The following is a 20,332-nucleotide window of genomic DNA, read 5'->3' as shown; positions in this document are numbered from 1 at the left end:
TCGTACCTGGGACCCTGGCACTGTGAAGCAGCAGTGCTAATCACTGCTTTCAAGTGGGAGTTGGATTATTATCTGAAAAGGAAGAATGCACAAGAATACAGGGAGAAGGCAGGTGAATGTTACTCAGTAAAATACTTCTTCAGGAAGCAAGCAGAGTCATGTTGGACTGAATCACCTCCTTCAGTACTGCAACCAGTCTATGACTTCACATTTCCCAAGATGGATACCACAAGAAAGATGACTGACAAACTGAATCACAGCAAACATGGCATAACGCAATTATTTTGTTATAAATTATATGTTTCACAGTTTTACCAAAGCAAAGAAAACAAATATTGTTCAAGCTTTTGTATGGAAAAGTTTGGTCACATTTTCACTTTGTGTACTACCTAACAAAAGAAAATGGTCAACCTAAGTTTTTATCTTATTTGTGAATTCTAGATGTGATTTTAGTGCTTTGAAAAAATGCAGCTCAAAATCTTGTGAAACATCTATTTGCTAAACAGAGTGCACGCAAAGTCCTGGAATCCATTACTAAATAAGTAATAGCAGGACATTACGAAAATCTTAATCAATCAAATTGAATCAACATAGTTTTATAAAAATGAAATGGCATTTGTCAAATTTAATCAAAGTTCTTGTGGATGTAATAAGAAGAGTGGATAAAGGGGATTTCTAAATAAAATCCTTACAAGAGTTGTACAGGCAGTTGGGCCCATTGAGTCCATACAGATCTTCCAAAGAGCATCCCATCCAGACCATCCCCCTGCCTATCCCAGTAACCCTGCATTTCTCATGGCTAATCCACCTAGTCTGCACAACCCTGGACACTGTGGGAAAATTAGCATGGCCAATCTACCCAGCCTGCACATCTTTAGACTGTGGGAGGAAACCGGAGCACCGAGAAGAATCCCGTGCAGTCACAGGGAGAATATGCAAAGTCCTCACAGACAGTCACTCGAGGTTGGAACTGAACCTGGGTCCTTGGCGGAGTGAGGCAGCAGTGTTATCCACTGAGCCTCCTCATCATACTGCCTCAAATGGTATTTGATTATGTACCACGTGAAAAGTTACTAAACATGTTAAAAGCTCATGGATTGGGAGTAACAAATTGGCATGGATTGCCTCACAACAGAGTAGTGATAAATGGGCCATTTTCTTGTTGGCAAACTCTGAACATTGGAATGCCACATAGATCATGCTGAGGACTCTGATTAATGAGTAATTCACCTATATTAATGACTTGTGTGAAGGGATTGAGCATGTTGAAACCACATTTGCTGACTCGCAAAGATAGGTGCGGAAAGGACACACAGTCAGCAAAGGAATTTAAATAGGTTAAATAAGCAGGCAAATGTTTGGGAGATTAAGTATAAAGCGCAAAAATGATCCATTGTTCATTTTAGTGAGAAGAAACAGAAAATTATTTAAAGGGAGAGAGATTGCAGAATGCCATAATCCAGAGGGATCTGTCGTCCTTAGCTGGTATTCTTGTAGTATTGTGGTAGTGTACCTCTAGAACATAAGCCCTGCTATCAGGTTGCACTACTCCAGTAGTGTGTTATCTCATCAGACCACGTTGGTTAAGAATTTTTGCAAATCTGGCTGCTTTACTCCTCATGTCCAAGAGGTTGTTTTGATTTGATTTATTATTTTGTCGTCCTTACAAAATGTTTGCATTCGGGTACAAGAAATTATATAGGAAGGAAAATTGTAAGTTGATTTTTATTGCAAGGTGAATGGAATATAAAGACTTCTTGCTACTCCTGTACAGGGCATTGTGAGACATTACATTTACGTTCTTCATAGAGTTGTGTTTTTTTTTATTTAAGGTATATAGTTAACTGGAGGGAACTCTGAGAAAATTCTTATGCAAATAAATGCTGTGATGACAATAGACACGCTAATCTAGTGGGCCAAAGTGAGGACTGCAGATGCTGGAGATTAGCATTAGGATTAGAGTGGTGCTGGAAAAGCACAGCAGGTCAGGCAGCATCCGAGGAGCAGGAAAATCGACGTTTTGGGCAGGAGACCTTCATCAAGAATTTTCCGGAGGAATTTAATTCTCTGATAAGGTGTAGTCTGCAGGGGAAGGGACACTCTCTACTAATTCACTGTTATTTATGTTTGAATTTTGCCAGTGAGTTTAACGGGGGTGATTCAATCATAGAGAATATCAAAGTGAAGTCAAAATGAAAAGAAAGACCCGAGGATGCTGGAAATTTGAAATAAAAGCAGAAAGTGCTGGAGAAATCCAGCAAATCTGCCAGCATTCATAGAGAGAAAAACAGAGTTAACTGACTGTCCAATTCTGAAGAAGAGTCACTGGACTCAAATATTAATTCAGTCTTTCTCCCTACAGATGCTGCCTGACCAGCTGAGCTTCTCTAGTAGTTTCGCTTTTGCATAATGAAACCAAATTCTGGTTTCATCTAATGATCACACAAAAATAGTTCCAGTTAAGATTGCTTCTGGTAATCAAAATGAAAATCTAGCTGGTATTCTTGGAGTATTGTGGTAGTGTACCTCTAGAACATAAGCCCTGCTATCAGGTCGCACTACTCCAGTAGTGTGTTATCTCATCAGACCACCTTGGTTAAGAATTTTTGCAAATCTGGCTGCTTTACTCCTCATGTCCAAGAGGTTGTTTTGATTTGATTTATTATTGACGTGTATGTGGCTACAGTGAAAAGTATTATTTTGTGCGCTATTTAGACAAATCATACCTATATATAAGTATATCAGTTTAATACAACAGAATGCAGAAAATAATATTATGGCTATAGAGAAGGTGCTGAGAAAGATCAACTCTAACATATGAGAGGTCCGTTCATAAGTCTCATAACAGCGGGGAAGAAGCTGTTCTTGAATCTGTTGGAATATGTATTCAAACTTTGTATTTTCTGCTAGATGGAAGAGGATATAACCGAGGTGTGAGGGGTCTTTGATTATGTTGGCTGCTTCCCTGAGGCAGCAAGCAGTATAGATGGAGTCAATGAATGGAAGGTTGGTTTGTGTGAGGGACTGGGCTACGTTCACCAACTCTCTGTAATTGCTTGCGGTCTTGGGAAGAACAGTTGCCACACCAAGACATGATGCATCCAAATATAATGCTTTCTCTGGTGCATGTATAGCTGTCAGTGGTCAGCATTGGAGAGATTGGAATTTGGATAGAGGCCTTCTGGGCTATGTGGTTCAGTTGCACAGTTAATAAATTGAATGTCATCAAAGAAGAACTTATCCACAATTACAGAAGGACAGTAATTGTACCCAGCTCACAGTATAGATGCACAGGATTACTGTGACACATTAGGGGATATTCTTGTGAATTAGGTTGGAAACCGGCACAAAGATCAGATTTTCAGAGTCGTGCTGACTCAGAAACCTCCCTTCCCCCAACCTTTCCCACGTGAAGGGGCCAGAGTGTTCTCATGTAGGCAGGAGACCTGAACTCAGCAGACTCCTCGGAAATCAGCACTGAGTTCAAATGGTCTCAAGTTTTGCTGTTTTTGAAAATTTTTTTGGAGGAGCCTAGGTAGATACTGAAGTGCATCTTGTAGATGGTACACACTCCTGCCACTGGTAAAAGGAATGAATATTGGAATTAGTAGATTCGGTGTCAGTCAAGTGGGCTATTTTGTTTTGGATAGCATCAAGCTTCATGAGATTTGTTTGAGCTGCACAAATCCAGGCGTTTTTAAAAATTCATTCCTGGGATGTGGATGTTTCCATATATGTGTTGCCCATCCTCTTTGCTTTGAGAAAGTGCTGCCCTTTGGAACCATTGCCATCCATGTATGGTAAGTGGAGACCATTCCATTGCTTTGCTGATTTATGTCTTGGAGATAGCGGCCAACTATTGAAGAATGAGGAAGTAAGCTATCATTGTACATTTCCCAGCCTCTGGCCTGCTCTAGTAGCAACAATACTTATATGGCAGGGTCAGTTCAGTTTCTATTCAATGGTAAAACCCCACCTGCCGGATGTTAATAGTCAGGAATTCAGTGTTGGTAGTGCCATTGAATGTCAATACCACTTGTTAAATTGATTCTAATTAGAGATGGTCATTGCCTGGCATGCATGAATGTTACTTGCCTCTTGTCAGTCCAAGCCTGGATATTGGTCAGGTCTTTCTGTACTTGCATATAGTCTGCCTCAGCACATGAGTTGTGAACAGTGCTGCACATTGTGCAATCATGATGCAATATCCTTACTCCTGACCTTATAATAGAGGGAATGTCATTGATGAAACAGCCAAGGACACTACACCGAGGAACACTTGCAAAGATGTTCTACAGCTGAGACAACTGGCCTCCAACTACTAGGACCATCTCCCTTTATTTCAGGCGTGACTCCACCAGGGTACCCCCCCGACTCCCATTGATTCCAGTATTGTTAGGGCTCCTTGATGCCATAAATTGTTAAATGTGGCCTAGATATCGAGGACTCACTCTGTCCTCCCCTCTGGAATTCTGCACTATTGTCCATTCTTGAGTCAAGGCCGTGCTGAGGTTAGGAGCAGAATGGCTTGGTGGAACCCAAAGTCAGTTTCAGTGAGCAGGTTATTCAATTGCCACTTTCATAGTGTTTTGATGACACCTTTCATCACTTTTTGCTTCTTATTCAGGGTAAATTCAGAGCGTGGTAACTGGCTGGGTTGGATGTCTTGTTTTCTGCGTTTAGGATCTGTGAGGGTCATTTGTCGCTTTGCCGGGTAGATCCCACAGTTGTGGCTGTACTGGAACGGGGTGCAGCAAGGACTGGAGCATACATCTTCATTACAATTGCCACATATCGTCAGGGCCCAGAGCCTTTGCTGTTCCCAGAGTCTTCAGCTGCGATTTTGATATCGGAATGAATCATCTGGTTGAAGACTGACATCTGTATCTCTAGCCACCCTGGAGGAGGCTGAGATGGATATCAACCTGGCATTTCTAACTGAAAATGGATGAAAATAATACAGGCTATGCTCTCCCATTATTTAGGACAGGGATAAGCGTGAAGCCTCATCCTTGAGGGGACTCGTTAACTGTCCACCACCATTCATTATTGGCTGTGGCAGGTTTGCAGAACTTAGGTCTGATCTGTTGGTAGTGGGATTTCTCAGCTCCGTCTATGTTCTTATGTTGTTCAGTGAACAAATAAACCTTTCATACAGCTTCAGCAGGTTGACAGCCCATTGTTAGCTATGCCTGGTGCTGCAATGGCACAGTTTCCTGTACTCTTCATTAATCCCATTTTTTTTTTATTTCCAGGGGGTTTGATGTGAAAATAAGTGAAAAATATCACAGTCTGTCTAATTTTTTTCCTATCGTCTTGTCGGATAAGATCGAATTATTTAAAATACCTTTTTTCCTGTACTCTTCATTAATCCCATTTTTTTTTTTATTTCCAGGGGGTTTGATGTGAAAATAAGTGAAAAATATCACTGTCTGTCTAATTTTTTCCTATCGTCTTGTCGGATAAGATCGAATTATTTAAAATACCTTTTTCCGTGTCTTTTGACATTTTGGCCAAAAGCCCTTCATCTTGCTCCTTGGATGCTGACTGATCTGCTGTGCTTTTCCAGCACCTCTCTAATCTTGACTTTAATCTCCAGCATCTGCAGTACCCACTTCTGCCCTGAATGGTTTAATCCCTGTCTTAAGAGTTTGCAGTCATTTTATTCAACCATTTGGTTTGCTAAACCATTTCAGAGGTCAATTAAGAATCACCCACATTGCTGTAGGTCTGGAGTCACATGTAGGCCAGACTGTATGAAGTTGGCAGATTTCCTTCCCTAAAGTGAGTAATGGCAGTAAAGTGCATTTATCAGATGGGTGTTTTCCAATAATTAGCAACAGTCACCATTAGACTAGCTTTTATATCCGTATTTCATTGAATTCAAATTACACCATCTGCCATGATTGGATTTGAACCTATAGTGATTGTAACCAGGTGGATCTTACTCACTACAAGATCCTTGCTTGGGGTTGGCCTGGATCATCAGGAAGCTCTGGGTGACCAATATAAACAGGGGATCAGAGGACCTCCTTGTAGGTCTGCTCCTGGCCCTGGCCAAACTAGCCGTAAACAGATCTAGGCAACAGGCAGTGGAGAGGGTCATTAGGGTCTATTGCCTGCCCCTCTTCCGTGGTTATGTCAGCCCAGGTGTCCCTGGAGAAGGAGCATGCGGTGTTCACCAATACCCTCGAGATTTTCAAGGAAAGGTGGGCACCGCAGGGTCTGGAGTGCATTATTTCCCCTTCCAACTCTATTTTTGATTTAGTCCCTGCCCTCCCCTTCACTGTTTGATCACGCAGCATTGCCCATTGAGAAGGGCACTGCTTGTCACTGGCCACTCGGGTGTTTCCTTTCTTCCTGGTGGTGGAAATTAAATAAAGATTTGTTCACCTTGTGTCATTTACTGTGTCTCACACCTACCACACACACATTATGGGTGCTGGGGAAAATATAAGCATTACCGCAGTTAGGCGATTGTGTGGGGGAGAAAGAAAAAAATATATAAAAAGGGGAATCAGAGGATCTCCTCATGTGTCTGCCCCTGGGCCTGGCCAAACTGGCCATAAACAGGTCCAGGCAGCAGGCCATGGAAGGGGCCGTTATGACCAATTGCCTGCCCCACTTCTGCGGTTATGTCAGAGCCAGAGTGTCTCTGGAGAAGGAGCACATGGTTGACAACCAACTCCCTAGAGCTGTTCAGGGAGAGATGGGAGCCGCAGGGAGTGGAGTGTTTTATTTTCCCCTCCAACTCTATTTTGATTTAATCCTTGCCCTCCCCCTCACTTTTTTGATCATGCAGCATTGCCCTTTGATGAGAAGGGCACTGCTTGTCACTGGCCACTTGGGTGTTTCCTTTCTTCCTGGAATACAAATAAAGATTTTAACACCTGTGGTTCTTCACTGTGGTCCTACACCTGCACACACATGACATGGGTGCTGGGGAAAAATAGGTGGCAGTGTGGGGGTAAGAAAAAGAAAAAAAAATCAGAGAAAAGAAGGAAAAGAAAAAATAAGAAAAAAATATAAGCAGGGGATTTAGAATCTCCTCACTTCGGGGGACTGACTCTGAGCTGGCTGGCTACAGCCAGTGTACTGTGCACAGGTAAATAAAGGGTGGCTCTGTGGCAGGATACCAGTCTCTGTGCAGTTATTTCAGTGATGACAGGAGAAAACAGTATGTGCATGAAGAGCATTCACTCACAGCAGTCATCTTGGAGTTGGGGTCAGCATTTCTGGCATCATGTCTTTATTTAGGAAGCTTGTTTGATCCTACTGTCAAAGACTGGGCCCACCATGTGGAAAGAATACAATTTTTTTTCAGGCAAATGACATTGGGCAGATGAAAAACAATGAGTAATCCTTCTGACTGCTTGTGTACTTGCAGCATTTTTGATTATATGAGGCTTAACTTTCCCAAAGGTATCAGACACTAAAACCTTCCAAGACAGGGTAGAGTTGGTTAAGGAATATTATGAACCCAAATGTCCTCTAATTCTGAACACTATCAGTTTTATTTGGCTGTTAGAAAACAGGGGGAATCCATATTGGGATTTTTGAGGAGGTTAAGACAACTGGCAGAATCTCCTCACTTCAGGTGACTCTGAGCTGGTTAGACGTGACCAGTGTACTGTGCACAAGTAAATAAAGGGTGACTTGGTGATGGGATACTGACCTCTGTGCAATTATTTCAGAACCCATATCCACAGAATATTAACCTCTTCACTGATATTACATTATGCCATTGGTAGATGCAAGCAAAATTTGTGTTCACAAATGAGAGGTAATAGCCATTCCTATCAAACTGACAGTGAATCTAACAGTCTATCCTGACTTTCAATGGCATTACCATCATTAAATTCTCAATGGAAAACATCCTGGTTAATCATCATTGATCAATCTGTAATAAGCTGGAAATGTGTTGCTGGAAAAGCGCAGCAGGTCAGGCAGCATCCAGGGAACAGGAGAATCGACGTTTCGGGCATAAGCCCTTCTTCAGGATTACTCTTCTTATGCCCGAAACGTCGATTCTCCTGTTCCCTGGATGCTGCCTGACCTGCTGCGCTTTTCCAGCAACACATTTCCAGCTCTGATCTCCAGCATCTGCAGACCTCACTTTCTCCTCAATCTGTAATAAGCCCAGGCATAGAGATATTGCAGCTACAAGAGCAGGTCAGAGACTGGAACGTCTGCAATGAATAACTCACCTATGGCATCCCCAAATTCTATCCACCACCTACAAGTCACAAGTCAGGACTGTAATGAAATATTACATTGTTTCCTGAATAAATGCAACACCAAGCAATCATGAGAAACTTGATACTATTCAGAGCAAAGCAGTCTAATTGGTTAGCGTGCAGTCCACCATTTTAATTGTTAACTCTCTGCAACACAGACCCACAGTGACTGCAAAGCATAGCATCTGTGAGCTGCGCTATAGACTCATCAAGGTTCCTTTGTCAGCACAATTCAAGCCTGTGACCTCCACCATGTAGAACAGGAAGGAGAGCAGAATCCTGGGAATAACACCACCTGCATATACTTCTCCAAGCCACTCATCATCCTAACCATTCCTGCTTTATCTATCGTTGCTGTTCAAAATCCATCCTGAATAGAATTGTGAGGTACCTACACCACGTGGACTTTAACGGTTGAAGTTAGCCTGTCAATGCCATCTTTACAATGAGGGATGAACACCAATTGCAAGTCTTGCCCAGCAGCATCAGACCCCATGAATTAACTTAAGTAAAAGCACATTGGATGTCCTGTTCCAAAGAAGAATCATCGGCATCGAAATTTTAACTTTTTCTCTCTCCACCGATGATGCCAGTTCTGCTGAGTTTCTCCAGCACTTAACATATTATTACATTCACAGTTTCCCTGGATTTCCAGAGTATGGTGCAACACCGGCAGCTGTAACCTTACGGTCACTGGAGTTTTCCCATTTACTGACAACACTATACTTAGAGCAAGTTAGGTCTCCAAGGATACAAGCACTCAGGCTCTCAGGTGCTTTCTGTAGGAACAGCTGCTACACACAGAGACTAAAGTCACACCAGACGAGCTAAATTCCATTTGCAGCTTGTTGATGTCACTGTGATGAATGTTTCTGCAGTAGAATTGTACTGAGTATTATAATTAATAAATTGCAAATTCATTATAAATTATTTGTCATCACTCACAGTTGATATAAAATGACCTCCCAAGACATCATTAACTGAAGCATCACATTCCAAAATTCCTCATTTTTCCACTTTCTTTGATTGTACTCAATGCCCGTATGTCCTCTGTGCACACAGATTAGCATTGAATGATTGATAAGTAACTGATGCCAAGAATGTAGTCCGGAATGGGAATGCGCCATTTTCCCTAGTTTTGTTGATGATTCTTTAATCCTTGATGAGGAATTTATTTGAATTGCGGATGGGTGGTGATGTAAAGGCTGTTACACAATGGTCAATATAGAATTTGAGCAATGTGGAAATAATCAAATCACCTTGTGTGATCGGGTATAACTATTGTATTTCACTGTCATTTACAATGGCATTCATTTTTGTTCTCAGGATTAACATTATTGAAATACATAGCAGAAAGATATCTAGGAAAAAGCTTCCAGGGAGAAATTTACGTGTCTGAAAGAGCATTCCAACTGTGTCAGAACAGTTGCAAGGCAGAGAAATGTTGTGGAAATGCAATTCTGTCTGTGATGACTCGGATTCAAGTCCTTTAATAAACGGTTTCATTTTATTCAGGAGAACCCCTGCTTCCTCTGTTCAGTAAATGAGCAAGTCAAAGAAATTAGTTTGGGAATCAAAGCAGGAGCTTATAAATAAAAGGCTGTTTGATCCCAGAAGGGGTCCATTAGCAGAGATGCACCACAGGGATTTCTGACTTGGATTATCCATTTTTGTTGATTTTTTAATTGCCTGCCACTTGCTCTTAACATACATTGTATTCTCTTTATCTTTATGTTTATGACACCTTTCTAACTGTCAAATAACTGGAATCTGCCAGGACTTGATCTCCTGATTGGGAAGGTGGAGAACTTATTTAGTCAAACAGTAGGACAAGTTGCATGAAAAGGTATTTTAGATGAGAATTCCAGGAACCAAAGGGAAACATTTAAATGAGTTGGAGCTAAGATTAACAGGGGAAGGGGAAGGCAGGTACTGGGGTGGGAATGATCGATATGCACCTTGTACCATTAGCCTCTGCACCAACTCCTCACCATGATCCTACCTCCATACCATTTTGAATGAATGCACATCAGGACCAAATGGCTTTTTGTTTTATTCATTCACAGGATGAGGGTTTTGCTGGCTAGACCAGCATTTATTGCATATCCCTAACTGCTGTGTGTCTGGACTCACATGTAGACCAGACCAGGTAAAGATGGCAGTTTCCTTGCCTACAGGGCATTAATGAACCAGATGAGTTTTCCAACAATTGACAATGAATTCATTATCATTGGAATCACAATTCCTGATGGCACTGTGGCTCATTTAGTTAAAGTGTCTGCCTTGTAAACAGGGGATGCTGGGTTCATGTCCAAGTGGTGCGTGTGCCTGACTTTAAAGATCCCTTGTTTATACTCCCCTGGAACACTATTGATCCAACCAAGAATCTGGTGGCATATAACAAGGCAGAATCTTTCAAAGGATACCTCAGGAATGGCTGTCATTTTGGGCTTAGTGTGTTGCAGAGATAGAGTTCCTACCCCTGAATCAGGAGACCCGGGTTTAACTCACACCACCTCCAGCGATGTGTAATAACATCTCTGAACAGGTTCATTAGAAAAATAGGCTAAATTAAAAAAAATCTCAATTCACAATTTTTATTGAATTCAAATTCTACCACCTGCCATAGTGGGAATTGAATCTGGGCTCTCCCCATGCATTACCAGGATCACTAGATTCATAGTTCAGTGACAATGCCATTAGGCTGTCATCTCTCCATGAAGCATTGAGAAGCTAATTATTTTTGTTTAAGGAGCCTACTAAAGTTCAAGTGTGTGTTGACTAGATCATCCAGTCAGTGTGATCCATTTGTCTTAGACAAGATTAACGTGATGGGCTCTGTATGAGGGGTGTGGGGAGATTTGGGGAAAGTGCATAATTAATCATAAGAGGGACCCAAATTGGGAATGTTTGCCTTTCCAGGATTGTGGCCAAACAGTCATGGGTTTCTAAACAAGTAGAAGAAACTTGCTTTCACCTCTCCTTTCCCTTCTCCTAGGCCTGGATCAGGATATCTGAGCTCAGACAGTAGGGCTGCAGATCATTAAATGCTAGAAGACCTCTCATTGCCCTGTCGGCATCATGAATCTTAAACCCCTGTCACTAATAAGCCACTCTCCTTCAAAAGTCTAAGTGGGCATGCCTAGATCCTGTCACGCAGAGTTGGAATTCAGAGCTAAAGCAACAGCTGGACTCGCAGCCCAGAATCAGAAAATTCAGCAGATTAGAACACAGAACGTAGAACATTGTAGTGCAGTACAGGCCCTTCAGCCCTTGCTGTTGCACTGTGACCTGTGAAACCAATCTGAAGCCCATCTAACCTACACTATTCCATTATCATCTATTTGTTTATCTAATGCCCTTAACGTTGGTGAGTCTACTACTGTTGCAGGCAGGGTATTCCATGCTCTTACTCCTCTGAGTAAAGAACCTCCCTCTGACAGCTGTCCTATATCTATCACCCCTCAATTTAAAACTAAGCCACTTCATGCTAGCCATCATCATCTGAGGAAAAAGGCTCTCACTGTCCACCCAATCTAATCCTCTGATCATCTTGTTTGTCTCTAAGTCTCCTCTCAAACTTCTACTCTCTTTTGAAAACTGCTTCAAGTCCCTCAGCCTTTCCTCATAAGAGTCAAGATTTGAGTGGTGCTGGAAAAGCAAAGCAGGTCAGACAGCATCCGAGGAGCTGGAAAATTGACATTTTGGGCAAATGCCCTTCATCAGGAATGAGTTTTGGGCAAAAGCTCTTCATCAGGAATGAGGGTTTTCCTGCTCCTCTGATGCTGCCTGACCTGCTGTGCTTTTCTAGCACCACTCTAACCTTGACTCTAATCTCCAGCATCTGCAGTATCCACTTCCATCTTTCCTCATAAGAACTTCCCTCCATACTAAGCAACATCCTGGTAAATCTCCTCTGCACCCTTTTCAACGCTTACCCATTCTGCAATGGGTGACCAGAACTGTAAAGAATACTCCAAATGCAGCCACACCAGAGTTTTGTACAAGTGCAGCATGACCTCATGGCTCCAAAACTCAATCCCTCTCCCAATAAAAGCTAATACACTATACTCCTGCTTAACAACCCAATCAACCTGGGTAGCAACTTTCAGGAATCTATGTACATGGACACCGAGATCTCTCTGCTCATCTATACGACCAAGAATCTTACCATTAGCCCAGTACTCTTGCATTCCTGTTATTCCTTCCAAAGTGAATCACGTCACACTTTTCCACATTAAACTCCATCTGCCATCTCTCAGCCCAGCTCTGCAGCTTATCTATGTCCTTCTGTAACCTGCCACATCCTTTGGCACTGTCCACAACTCCACTGATCTTAATGTGATTCTCAAATTTACTAACCCATCCATCTACACTCTCATCTATGTCATTTATAAAAATGACAAATAGCAATGGCCCCAAAATAGATTCTTGCAGTAAACCACTAGTAACTGACATTTCCCATCAACCATCACTCTTTGTCTTCTTTCTGCGAGCCAATTACTGATCCAAATCGCTAAATCACCCTCAATTCTATGCCTCTGTATTTTCTGCAATAGCCTACCATGGGAAACCTCATCAAGAACCTTGCTGAAATCCATATAAACCATGTCAACCACTTTGCCCTCATCTACTTGTTTGGTCACGTTGGCAAAGAACTCAATAGGTTTGTGAGGCACAACCTACATTCACAAAACCACATTGACGATCTCTAATCAAATTATTCCTTTCTAGATGATTATAAGTCCAATAGCTTATAATCCTTTCCAACACTTTACCGACAACTGAAGTAAGGCTCACTGGTCTATAGTTACCACGGTTGTCTCGACTCCCCTTCTTGAACAAGGGGACAACATTTGCTATTGTCCTCTCTTCTGGCACTACTCCTTTAGACAATGATGACATAAAGATCAAAGCTAAAGGCTCTGCAATCTCCTCCCCGCTTTCCAGAGAATCCTAGGATAAATTCCATCTGACCCAGGAGACTTACCTATCTTCACAATTTCCAATTTGCTATAACCGCCTCCTTGCTAACGTCAATTCCATCTATTCTAGTAGACTGTATCTCCGTATTCTCCTTGACAAAATTAGCTTTTTTCTGTGTGAATACTGACGAAAAATATTCATTTATAGACTCTCCTATCTCCTCGGACTCAATGCGCAACTTGCAACTACTGTTCTTGACTGGCCCTAACCTTACGCTAGTCATTCTTTTATTCTTGGCATACTTATAGAAAGCTTTAGGATTTTCCTTGATCCTATCTGCCAAAGACTTCTTATTACCCTTCCAGGCTCTTTTTAGTGCTCTCTTTAGGTTCTGCCTGGCTAACTTGCAACTCTCAAGCACTCTAACTGAGCCTTCACGTCTCATCTTTACATGAGCCTTATTCTTTCTCTTAACAAGAGATTCAACTTCTTTAGTAAACCACAGTTCCCTCGCTCAACCACTTCCTCCGTGCCTGGCAGGTACATACTTATCAAGGATGCGCAGTAACTGTTCCTTAAACAAGCTGCACATTTTAATTGTGCCCAGCCCCTGCAGTTTCCTTCACCATCCGATGCATCCTAAATCATGCCTAATCGCATCATAATTGCCTTTCCTCCATCTGTAACATTTGACCTGCTGTATATACCTATCCCTTTCCATCGCTAAAATAAATGTAACCAAACTATCACCAAAGTGCTCACCTACCTCCAAATCTAACACCTAGCTGGGTTCATTACCCAGTACCAAATCCAATGTGGCCTCACCGCTTGTTGGCCTAGCTACATACTGTGTCAGGAAACCCTCCAGCACACACTGGACAAAAACTGACACATCTAAAGTACTCGAACTATAGCGATTCCAGTCAATATTTGGAAAGTAACAACTACCCTGTTACACTCGCTCCTATCCAGAATCATCTTTGCTATCCTTTCCTCTACATTACTGGAACTATTCGGAGGCCAATAGAAAACTTCCAACAGGGTGACTTCTCCTTTCCTGTTTCTAACCTCAGCCCATATGAGATCAGTAGACAAGTCCTCATCAAACATCCCACCTTCCCCTAAAAGAGCCCCAATTATCCAGGTATCTGAATCCCTCCCTCCTGCACCATCCTTGTCACCATGTGTTCAACTGCTCTCTCTCCCTATTCCAAGCTTCGCTAGCACATGGCCCGGGTAACAAACCAGAGATAACAACTGTTTGTTCTAGCTTTAAGTTTCCAACCCAGCTCCCTGAATTTCTGCCTTAAGTCCCCAGATTTGTGATATCTTTATAAGATAGACTAAAATGAAATGTGTAACACAAGGAAAGTCAAGGAAACAGTTTATTCTGGTGTGTACATAAATACAAATGGCCACAGGAATGTACTAATACCAGATTCAAATAGAAATATTGTCCTTCTCTATAAGCAGCTATATGGTTATATTCTGAATAACCCTGCAATTGCCTCCAGTCCAATATCTGTGGTTAAGTTGGATCCAACCCAGTTCGTAAAGTAGGAAACACAATATATCCTTGACAATAGGTGTATTCACAGATAGAATCTGTATATAGCTAAGTAGCCACACAGGGCTGTTTACACAGACCTTTTGCATCCACCCACACAGACAAACAGAGCTCCAATTTATTATCACCTCTGAAATACAGTGTCTCCAACAATGTAGCACACCCTCAATACTTTATTAGAATGTCAGTCCTGACTTTCATGTTCAAACAGTGGAATAGAGCTTGATTGTGGAACTCAGATATGAGTACTGCCATCTGACATTCTTCATTTTTCATTTGTGCTCAAAGACAATTAATCTTTAATTAATATCTTGATCCTTTTCTGACACTGACTTTCTGGGCATCCATTCTTCCCATCTGCCTTCTCACAGATCCCAGCCCCATGACACAACAGCTGTTTCCTTTCACCTACTCATTGGAGATTCCTTTTAAAACTTCACTATTTCCCCACAGTCTTAAAACAAACTTCCTCAAAACCCATCTCATTTACCCAGTCAGGGGCCACCGTGCCAGTTTGATGGTTTTAACTTGGTTTAAATCTGAGAATTAAAGTATGATGTTAGCAAAGTGATTATGAAAATATTGGTGTTGTCAAAAGCTCAACTGGTTCATCTATAACCATTTGAGAATAAAGCCTTGAACTTACCTAGACTAGCTTCTACATAACTTTAGTCTGATATCAATGTTGTTTTTTAACTGCCCTCTGATTTATGTTAAGTAACCTGGGACAGTATCGTGGCTCAGTGGTTAGCACTGATACCTCACAGTGCCATAACCTGGGATCGATTCTAGTTTGGGTGGCTGAGTGAAGTTTGCACATTCTCCCTGCGTCTGTGTAGGTTTCCTCCCACAGTCCAAAGATGTGCAGGCTAGTTGGATTAGCCATGGGAAAAGTAGGGGTACACAATGGGATTGGCTCTTTGGAGGGTTGGTATGAACTTGATGGGCCAATGGCCTGGTTCCATAGTATAGGGATTCTATGAGTCTCTGAACCAAATGACAGCCGGCTTGCTAGTGATGCCTTAGAATCATTAAAAATAGTATCCACTCATCCTTTCTAATCTACGCTTTCTTCACTCAATTTCATGATAGAATACAGCACAGTATGGGCCCTTCGGCTCACAATGTTGTGCTGAGCCTTTATCTTAATCTAAGTACAACCTAACTTACACAGGCCTCAATTTACTGCCAACCATGAGCTTGTCCAGCAGTCGCTCAAATGTCCCTAATGTCTCTGACTCTACTACCATCGCTGCCAGTGCATACCATGCACTCACTACTCTCTGTGTAAAGAACCTACCTCTGACATCTCCCCTATACCTTCCTCCAATCACCTTAACCCCTATACCTTCCTCCAATCACCTTAAAATTATGACCCCTCGTGACAGCCATTTCTGCACTGGCTATTTACTCTATCTATGTCTCTCATTACCTTGTACACCTCTATCAAGTCACTTTCCTTCCTTCTCTCCAGTGTGAAAAGCCCAAGCTCAGTCAACCCCTCTTCATAAGACATGCCCTCCAATCCTGGTAAATCTTCTCTGTACCCTCTCTAAACCATCTACATATTTCTTTTAATGATGCGACCAGAACTGGACACAATATTCCAAGTGTGATCTAACCAGGGTTTTATAGAGCTGCAGCAAAACCTCGTGGCTCTTAGACTCAATCCCCCGTTAATGAAAGCCAAACACCATACTCCTTCTTAACAACCTTATCAACTTAGGTGGCAACTTTGAGGGATCTATGTATGTGGACCCTATGGTCCCGCTGTTCCTCCACACTGCCAAGACCCCTGTCTTTAACCCTGTATGCAACATTCAAATTAGACCTTCCAAACTGAATTGCGTTTATCCAGGTTGAACTCCATCTGCCACTTCTTATCCCAGCTCTGCATCCTGTCAATGTCTTGTTGTAGCCTGAAACAGCCCTCAACACTATCCACACTACCACCCACCACTGTCATCGGCAAACTTACTTACCCACCCTTCCACTTCATCCAAGTCATTTGTACAAAACTACAAACAGCAGAGGCCGAAGAACAGATCCGTGCAGGACACCACTGGTCACCGACCTCCAGGCGGAATACTTTCCAATACCACTTGCTGCCTTCTCTCGGTCAGTCAGTTCTGTATCCTGACAGCCAAATTTCCCTGTATCCCATACTTCCTAATTTTCTGAATGAGCCGACCATGGAGAACTCTATCAAATGCCTTTCTGTAATCCATATACACCACATCCACTGCTTGACCTTCATCAACCTGTCTCATCACGTCCTCAAAGAACTCAATAAGGCTTGAGGCAAGACCTGCCCTCCTCAAAGTCATGGTATCTTTTAATCAAATTGTTTTTCCAAATAGTCATAAATCCCATCTCTGAATCCTTTCAGGTAACTTGCTTACCACAGACATAACACTGACTGGTCTGTAATTCCCAGAGATTTCCCGATTCCCTTTCTTGAACAGGGGAACAACAGTCACCTTCCTCCAATCATCAAGTACTACTCCTCGTGGAGAGTGAGAAATCAAAGGTCATCGCCAGAATGCAGCACACTCATTCCTCACTTCACATAGTAACCTTAGATATATCTGGTCTGGCTCTGGGGACTTATCTATCTTGATGCTTCCCAGAATTTCCAGCACATCCACTTTCTTAATATCAATCTTTTCAAGCTTGTTAACCTGGTCCATGGGTTCTCACTATCAACAAGGTCCCTCTCTTCAGTGAATATTGAAGCAAAAGAAACTCATTTAGGGCCTCCCCTACCTCTTCAGACTTCACGTACAAGTTCCCTCCAGTATCCCTGATTGGCCCTACCGTCTCTCTGATCATTCTCTTCTTCCTCATGTCCGTGTAGAACACCTATGGGGTTTCCCTAATCATTCCCACCAAGGCTTTTTCGTGCACTCTCCTAGATCTTCTCAGTCCATTTTTGAGTTCTTTCCTAGCTACCCTGTAATCCTTTAAAGCAGTGCCAGAGCCTTGCTTCCTCAACCTTAAGTTTACTTCTTCCTCTTGACGAGAAGCTCCTCTTCTTTTGTCATCCAAGGCTCCTTCACCTTACCATTGCTTGTCTGTCTCAGTGGGATAAAGTTATCCAACACTCGCAACAAGTGCTCCGTAACTAGCTTCCACACTCCTGTTGTGTATTTCCAGTAGGACAATTGTTTCCAATTTATACAGAGCTCCTGTCTAATAGCAGTATAATTTCCCCTCCCCCAATTAAACACCTTCCCATACTGTCTGTTCTTATTCCTCTCCGTGGCTATGGTAAAGGCAGTTGTGGTCATTGTCATTGAAATGCTCTCCCACTGAGTTCTGACACCTGGCCTGGCTCGTTACCTTGCACCAAATCCAATATGGCCTCTCCCCTCCCCTCCCCTCCCCCCGCAGTCAATGTATCTACATATTGAGTCAGGAATCCTTCCTAGGGACACCTGACAAAATCGGCTCCATCCAAACCATCTGCACTATGGTTCCAATCAATATTGGAGAAGTTGAAGTCACCATAACAACAACTCTGTTATATCTGCACCGTTCCAAGATCTGCTGTCTAATCTGTTCTTCCATCTCTCTGCTGCTATTGGGAGGGAATATTTGTGAAACACAGCCAATCCATTTTCAACTACTCCTAATCCCCATTATCACTGATCTAGCTTCACTTCATCCCTGGCTTTGTATCAATAATCTCTTTGTCTGCGCTCTGGCTTTCTCTATCTGCTTAGTCCTTATTCCCCACATCCTGATATCAACATGTATCCCAATATGTTCTTAGCTGCTTCTTGTTCTGAAGAAGGGTCATTGAACTTGAAACATTAACTCTGTTTTATCTCCACAGATGTTGCCAGACCTACTGTGCTTCTCCAGGAATTTCTGTTATTATTTGTTTCAGTTCTCTGGCATCTGCAGTTTTTGCTTTTCTTGATTTATCTCTTCCGTTTATCCACATTCTGTTATCTCAGTGACACACAACCATCTGATGATTGCATGTAACTTGGCTATGGTACCGTTAGCAACAAGGACAGTCTAAGAGGAAGAAGAGAAGGATTGGGTACTACAAAAGTAAATTCAGCAAAATTTGCACTTTTGGTTGGAATTAAAAAGTACATGCAACTGTATTCTATGATATTGCACATTCAAGACTGACAGTGTCTGTGAACTTTCCATTGTTGGACACATAGTCAAGAGCTTTGGTGGGAACTGGGTGCAGAAGCCATGTGAATACCTGGCAGTTGGACTCAACTGAAGTGCAGAAGGCAAAATAAATCCTCTTCTTGATAACAGTTGCAACAGGATATAAGCAGTTACAAATTCAACTGAAGCCAGTGTAAGCAAGTTTGGATCAATGGAGACAAAAAATTAAAAGAATTTTATTTGAAAACACTGGCATAATTTTTATTTTTTAAACAGGTTTCTGACAGGAAGTCCAAGTCTCAAAAATAAATCCATTTTGGAGTGGAAAATTCCTCTAGGACTTCTGGCCTTTCTGTTTGGAGTGTTTGAACTGAGTGCAGCCTCAATTTTCAGTTTGCTGTGAGCCTACAGCAGCTGAAAAGCTGAAGGGTAGGAAACATTTGCTTATTGCTGCCAGACAGTTTGAAGTTCTATTAACTGCCTTTTCTCGAGAGTGGTTAATGCATTTGAACTTCAGTCTTTTAGCTGTTGCCCTTTCCTCCCCTCTTCATTTAACTTGATTCCTTTGGGAAGTGTCTTCAGCCTAACCCATGTAAGGTTCCACTAGGAGTTAATCTATTTCGGCCACTATAGTTATTCAGTGAGTTGCTGTGTATTTCCACTCACCAACCCACTCCTTCCTTTCCGGTTACCATGAGAAATTGACCTGAAGGGGTTTCCATTTCTCGTCAAATGAAACAACTGGACAGCAGGACGTATTTTGTTATGGAAGCCGATATTTATTTTTCATGTTCTTTTGAATCCTTCATGAGGCACAAACACTGGCTGCTATATAGGTTGCAGCACCTATTCTTCAAGCATGAGCACAGACGCTGAAATGATTCAAAATTTGGCACAAAAGCCTAATTCTTCCCAATGTTCCAACAAGAATTGACGATTGGCAACTGGGAGTGAGAGCCCTGGCTGATTTGTTTTCCATTGCCTGTAGACACATACAGGCCAACTGCAATGTTCACACAACCACATTGTTTGAGGTCAACTACCGCAGCACAGACTATAGTCAAAATATGACACAGGATATAGTGCAGTCATTCATCAAGGCTTTTTCTGTGCCATCTCCTAAATCATGAGTCCTCCTTCCAGCTAGAAAACAAAGAGGGTGTCTGGGAACGTTATCATTCCTCCAAGTCACATACTGTTCAGACTTTGATGCACATTGCAATTCCTCATCATCACTGATCAACTTCCTGGAATACCTTCACTGCTTAAAATTCAGAGTTTGAAGGAAACCCAAGGGCAACTAGAAGTTGATGAGAAACATTAACCCTGCTAGAGACAACCATATCTTTAATGTGCATTCAATATTTGAACGTATAACTTTGATGTAGTAGAATGAGCCAATTAGGTTTTGTGACGAGATGATGTGCTGAGGTGAGTGAGCAAGTCGAAAGAAGAAAAATGGAGCTAG

The sequence above is a fragment of the Chiloscyllium plagiosum genome, chromosome 4 (assembly GCF_004010195.1).
Source record: "Chiloscyllium plagiosum isolate BGI_BamShark_2017 chromosome 4, ASM401019v2, whole genome shotgun sequence".
Taxonomy (NCBI): Eukaryota; Metazoa; Chordata; class Chondrichthyes; order Orectolobiformes; family Hemiscylliidae; genus Chiloscyllium; species Chiloscyllium plagiosum.
The sequence above is the reverse complement of the archived record's forward strand: the minus strand, read 5'-3'. Positions refer to the sequence as shown.